This window comes from Salvelinus fontinalis, chromosome 32 (genome assembly GCF_029448725.1).
Source record: "Salvelinus fontinalis isolate EN_2023a chromosome 32, ASM2944872v1, whole genome shotgun sequence".
Taxonomy (NCBI): domain Eukaryota; kingdom Metazoa; phylum Chordata; class Actinopteri; order Salmoniformes; family Salmonidae; genus Salvelinus; species Salvelinus fontinalis.
Genome location: NC_074696.1, coordinates 15,968,562 through 15,974,287, shown reverse-complemented (window position 1 = coordinate 15,974,287; position 5,726 = coordinate 15,968,562). Strand labels below are relative to the sequence as shown.

Genomic DNA, 5,726 nt, shown 5'->3' with positions numbered 1-5,726 from the left:
GGATGGAGTATGGAGGGAGATGGAGATATTAAGGAGGGTGGGATGGAGTAAGGAGGGAGATGGAGGAAAATAGGGATATACAGGTTACATAGAAGGATGGAGAAAGAGAGATATTTGGAGGAGCTAGGGAGAAGTGAATATGAGAATGATGAAACCATGGTTGGATAGAAGAGGATGTGTGGAGAGAAATTAAGATGAAGGCAGAGAAGAGAGTGCATGAGGAATGGAAAGATCCTAGCAAAAGATAGAGGAGGGAGGTGATGGTGGAACAATGGCTTGGCCAGGATGCACTGATCCAGGGAAGACCAAGCTGTTGCCTGCCCCATGGTCCATATGCACCACACACACACACACACACACACACACACACACACACACACACACACACACACACACACACACACACACACACACACACACACACACACACACACACACACACACACACACACACACACACACACACACACATACACACAGAGAGTGTGAGTCACATGCAGGAAAACAGAGTGCTCACACACAGGAGGAGTGAAGGAAGGCCAACAACTTTATTCCCCGGACACCAAGGCATGCAAACAGTCCTTCAAACCCTCATACCCCTCCAGGTTTTCACACGCATGCACCACAGGCGCGTGTGTGAGTGTGAGTGTGAGTGTGAGTGTGAGTGTGAGTGTGCGAGAGAGAGAGAGAGAGAGAGAGAGAGACAGAGAGAGAGAGAGAGAGAAAGAGACAGAGAGAGAGAGAGAGAGAGAGAGAGAGAGAAAGAGAGAGAGAGAGAAAGAGAGAGAGAGAAAGAGAGAGAGAGAGAGAGAGAGAGAGAGAGAGAGAGAGAGAGAGAGAGAGGGAGAGAGAGAGAGAGAGAGAGAGAGAGTCTGTGTGTATTGTGTAATTCTGAGATACTTTACATTAATGAATTTTACATCTGCCATATGTAACGGATATGAAATGGCTAGCTAGTTAGCGGGTACGCGCTAATAGCGTTTCAATCGGTTACGTCACTTGCTCTGAGACTTGAAGTAGGGTTTCTCCTTGCTCTGCAAGGGCCGCGGCCTTTGTGGAGCGATGGGTAACGACGCTTCGTGGGTGACTGTTGTTGATGTGTGCAGAGGGTCCCTGGTTCGAGCCCGGGTATGGGCAAGGGGACAGACTAAAGTTATACTGTTACACATTCTATAATCTGAGTAATATCCTTAACAGCTGTTCAGATATGAATCCATGATTCAATGGTTGTGATTCTGAAACGCTATCTCTCTCTCTCTCTCTGATTGAGACGTTGCATCATCATTAAGGTGAATCCATCTCATGCATCATGTTAACCAGATTGTCCTCTACCGTCAACACCTGGGTTAAACCGGAGCGCTCCACTTTCTCATGCTCCCATCACCCGTCATGCGCAGAAATATCCGCCATCTTGGTGCTGCATCCCCATTAAGAGGGGCCACAGCACCATTAGCACTGAGACTAGGGAGTGAGACGGGATTTGTCACTATTCACATTCAGGAGACGTCTGAGGGGACCAACTGAAATGGCAGATACGTCACTGCCGGCTGAGCATGTCTCTCTCGGACCTAGGATCAGCTCAAAATCCCAAATTCTAACCATAACCAAAAGAAAACAAAAATCTGATTTTAGATTATTTTTAATCCATGTTTTGTTCTTTGCAAGACAGTGGATATTATATTCACGTATGGCATGTCATGTTGTTTTGAAATGATTAAATGCGGTTGAGCCAAGTCTTGTGTTTACATTCTATTATTCAACGGATGTGATGAAAACCATTTGGAAATTGTGTTCAGGCAAAGCGCATGTGGAGGAACGCAAGACGAGGCACACTCAACAGATGGCCGAGGGAGAGCGAGCGCTTGGAGGCTCCTCACGCGGCCACCGACGCGTCCCGTTTGTCAGCACCGTTCAGCGTCACGAGAGCCACCTGTTTGCGTTGGTAACGGCAAGCAACGCACCTGGGGACTGGCGCGAAGATACATTGTAAAACTTCTCCCTGTTCATTTACAGCATTATACTGGTACCAGTGTTGCCAACTTAATACTGTAATTTCACTTTTCTGCTTAAAATGTACAGGGATGCTGTAATGTTTTAGAGTATTGAAAATAGTACTGTCAAATACTGTATGCAACATATTCTCTATGCTCCTATCGTATAATTGGAGGAAATTAACATTAAAAAATGACATTTCTCTCTCCACCTTCAAGAGGGGTGTCACACAAAAAAAAGTCATGAGGTGGGGGCCCCCCTAACCAAATCTCGCATTGCCCCCCCCCCCCCCCCCCCCCCCTTTATGCCCGAGCCCCACAGTTTGGAGACCACTGGTCTAGTCTAGTCTACTGTGACGGATATTCATGAAATTATTCAGTCCAATAACGACCCCCCCAATTGGACCGGAGACATGACCCTTCCCTCATTAGCATTCCACAAGAGAATGGACTCACTCAAACACACACATGTACGAGCGCGACTGAGAGAAGACACACACACACACAAACAATAACACATATTCTTATTGTTAGCTAGGAAATGTGTCTATTGAACACACATTGGTGTACATGCAGTGTGAAAAGACAACCCCTGAGTCGCGGCTTGCTGTGATTCCCAACCCATCTCTAAAGCATGGAATGGGATCCCTTGCCTACACCACTCAGGTTGACGAGAGCGAGTCTGTGTGCATTTCGACACTGCGCAAAGTTACATGTCTGACTGAATAGGTTGAGAGGCAAACGTCAATAGAACACCACTCGCACGAAAACCAGGATTAGAGAGACCAGTACCACATGTCGTGTTGGCCCAAAGAAACATTATTTAACGTATTTGTGTTTTTGCTGACCGGTACTCTGGTTCAGGTTCACAGCACACAAGTCATGAGCTACATCCGCGCGACTGTCTGCAGATACACTTGCTGGATAAAAGGTCGCATGCCAACTTTGGACCAATTCTACCACGCTACTGATTAACGTTAAAACAAGGTATTCAACACAAAATAATGAATTCACACAGAATCATTCGAAAAAGGTTTTCTACCAGGGACACTTTCAAAAGCGTGTCCATGTCAGTATCTTAAAGCCTACGCATACAGCCAAGCTGTCATATACAGCATAGTGTTAACTAAACACACATTACACATGCGATAAGGAATATTACCTGATCGATGTCAGCAGTAGTTATTCGATGTAACGGATATTTCCCGATCGGTTTCGTAGATGCAAATGAAGTTTTCCATCCATGGCACGTCTCAGTTGGAGAGAGAGAATATCATTCACATGAGCAGCGCAGCATCTTCTCTCCACAAATCTTCACTACGAGCTCTCCTCCAAAAACCGATGAATAAAAAAATAAGAAATTGGGAAAGAAGGAAAAGACGACATAAATAATGAAACACCATAGATAAAACAAAAAATATGCCAACGGAAAAAATACACTAAAAAACACAATCCCAACGAACAAAAAGAGAGTAAAATGCCGTTGAAAAATGAGAGGTCCAGTTTTTTCACAAACTGTCGAAGTGCCGTTCGATAAATCCAAGCCGTATCTCCATGGTCTCGTGTAAACACACTGTAGGCTATTCCAAACCGAGCAGAGAACGCGCTCTCTAGCCGCAGCAGAACCGGATAACGCGTTTTTTTCTTCCTCTCGTGGTGCTCAAAATTCCGAGTCCTCCTCCGCTACCATAGCTTCTCTTCCGAAGCTGAAAACCGCTCTGAAAAACCTCCTCTCCTTATCTCTCCCACTGCCTCCCCTTCCGTTAATCGCTTTGGCAGAGTGTAAATGGGTCTGTCTCTCGACTGTAGCTCTCGCCTGCACTGGCATCCGCGATATCCACAGGCAGCGGCTCACAGTCGGCATCTGGCTCCCCGCAGTCGCTTCAGCAGTGGAGGATGGAGATGCGCGGTCCCATCTCTCTCTCTTGTTAGCCGGGGACCCGGCAGGCGCGCACCCTGTTGCTGACGTCAGCTCGGCGCAAAGGTTCCAAATACAGCATATGAAAAAAGTTTCATTACCATAGTGTACTACTCACGCATTGACAGGAAAAATAGCATACTATTTATATCAGCATCCCCTTTAAGTTTAGTTTTTTTCTATTCTCTGTTATAGCCTCCTCTCCAAAAAACAACAAAACGAAAATGCACTATTCCACCTGCCCTCCTAAAACCAGTTGGTGACTCATCTCTAAACCTCATTTATTAAATATTCCAGTCTTTTCCTGAATGGAAATGCTCTGTTAAATGCGTCATATCGACCGTTTTGGAACGGGTCAAAAGACATGCCAAACTGAGCTTCCGTTTCAGAGCAAAGCTATTATCAGAGAACCTTTTCATGACCATGCAGAGCTCCCAGCAGACCACCGCTGATCTAGGGCCAGGTTCCCCCCCACCCTCAGGGCCATATAAACATGTTCATTGTTATCTAAAAGGTGAAACTGATCGTAGATCAGCAATCTGAGAAGTTGCACATACAATATTCCGGTTCTAATTTCTTATTTTTATTTCTTGTGTGTTTTTGTTCTACCTTACGTTATTTTTAGTGCTACATTAAAATTAAATACTGCATTGTTGGGTTTGGAGCTTGTAAGAAAGGAAATTCACAGTGGCATTATTAACACTTGAAATTTGAATATATACATTTTTACTTTTTTAAATGCCCCAAAAAATGTCGACACTAAACTTGAAACATTGAACTCAAGTACTTCCTCAAATATAAATGTGTTGGTATCCCAGCTGCCATCAACATAAAAATGTGTCTTCAAGAGATAGAGGAGAACAAAAATACGATGCATGTCGATTTACGGGAAAAAAGGGAAATAAAAACATAAAAGGAAGCATTCTAGAGATATTATATAAGCTTCCCCATTCTAGAGAGATTACATAAGATTCCCCATTCTAGAGATATTACATAAGCTTCCCCATTCTAGAGAGATTGTAACGGCAGTCTAGCTCTTCCTCCTCCTCGGACGAGGAGAGGCAAGAAGGATCGGAGGACCAATGTACAGCGTGGTAAGTTTCCATGATTTAATAACATGAAAACAATATACAATTACAAAATAACAAAACAAACTAACCGTCACAGTCCCGTGTGGCACAAACACTGACACAGAAAACAACCACCCACAAAATCCCAACACAAAACAAGCCACCTACATATGATTCTCAATCAGGGACAACGATTGACAGCTGCCTCTGATTGAGAACCATATTAGGCTGAACACAGAAACAGACAAACTAGACACACAACATAGAATGCCCACCCAGCTCACGTCCTGACCAACACTAAAACAAGCAAAACACATAAGCACTATGGTCAGGACGTGACAGAGATTATATAAACTTTCCCATTCTAGAGAGATTACATAAGATTCCCCATTCTAGAGATATTACATAAGCTTTCTCCTTCTAGAGAGATTACATATGATTCCCCATTCTAGAGATATTACATAAGCTTTCCCATTCTAGAGATATTACATAAGCTTCCCCATTCTAGAGAGATTATATAAGCTTCCCCATTCTAGAGATATTATATACACTTCCCCATTCCAGAGATATTCCATACATTTCACCATTTTAGAGATATTATATAAGCTTCCCCATTCTAGAGATATTACTTAAGCTTCCACATTTTATAGATTTTACATAAGCTTCCCCATTCTAGAGATAATACATACAGTTCCCCATTATAGAAATATTAAATACACTTCCCCATCCTAGAGATATTACATAAGA

General features: G+C 43.6%; 1 protein-coding gene across 1 annotated transcript in view; it reads right to left on the bottom strand.

Moving 5' to 3' along the window:
- The window catches only part of LOC129830522 (adhesion G protein-coupled receptor B2-like), a 564,124-nt gene extending 560,212 nt beyond the window's left edge, over window positions 1–3,912 (bottom strand). The window contains exon 1 of the mRNA XM_055893092.1: window positions 3,154–3,912. The gene's annotated coding sequence lies outside the window, so the exon portion shown is untranslated. The remainder of the gene's footprint in view (window positions 1–3,153) is intronic.
- Window positions 3,913–5,726: the final 1,814 nt, after the last annotated feature.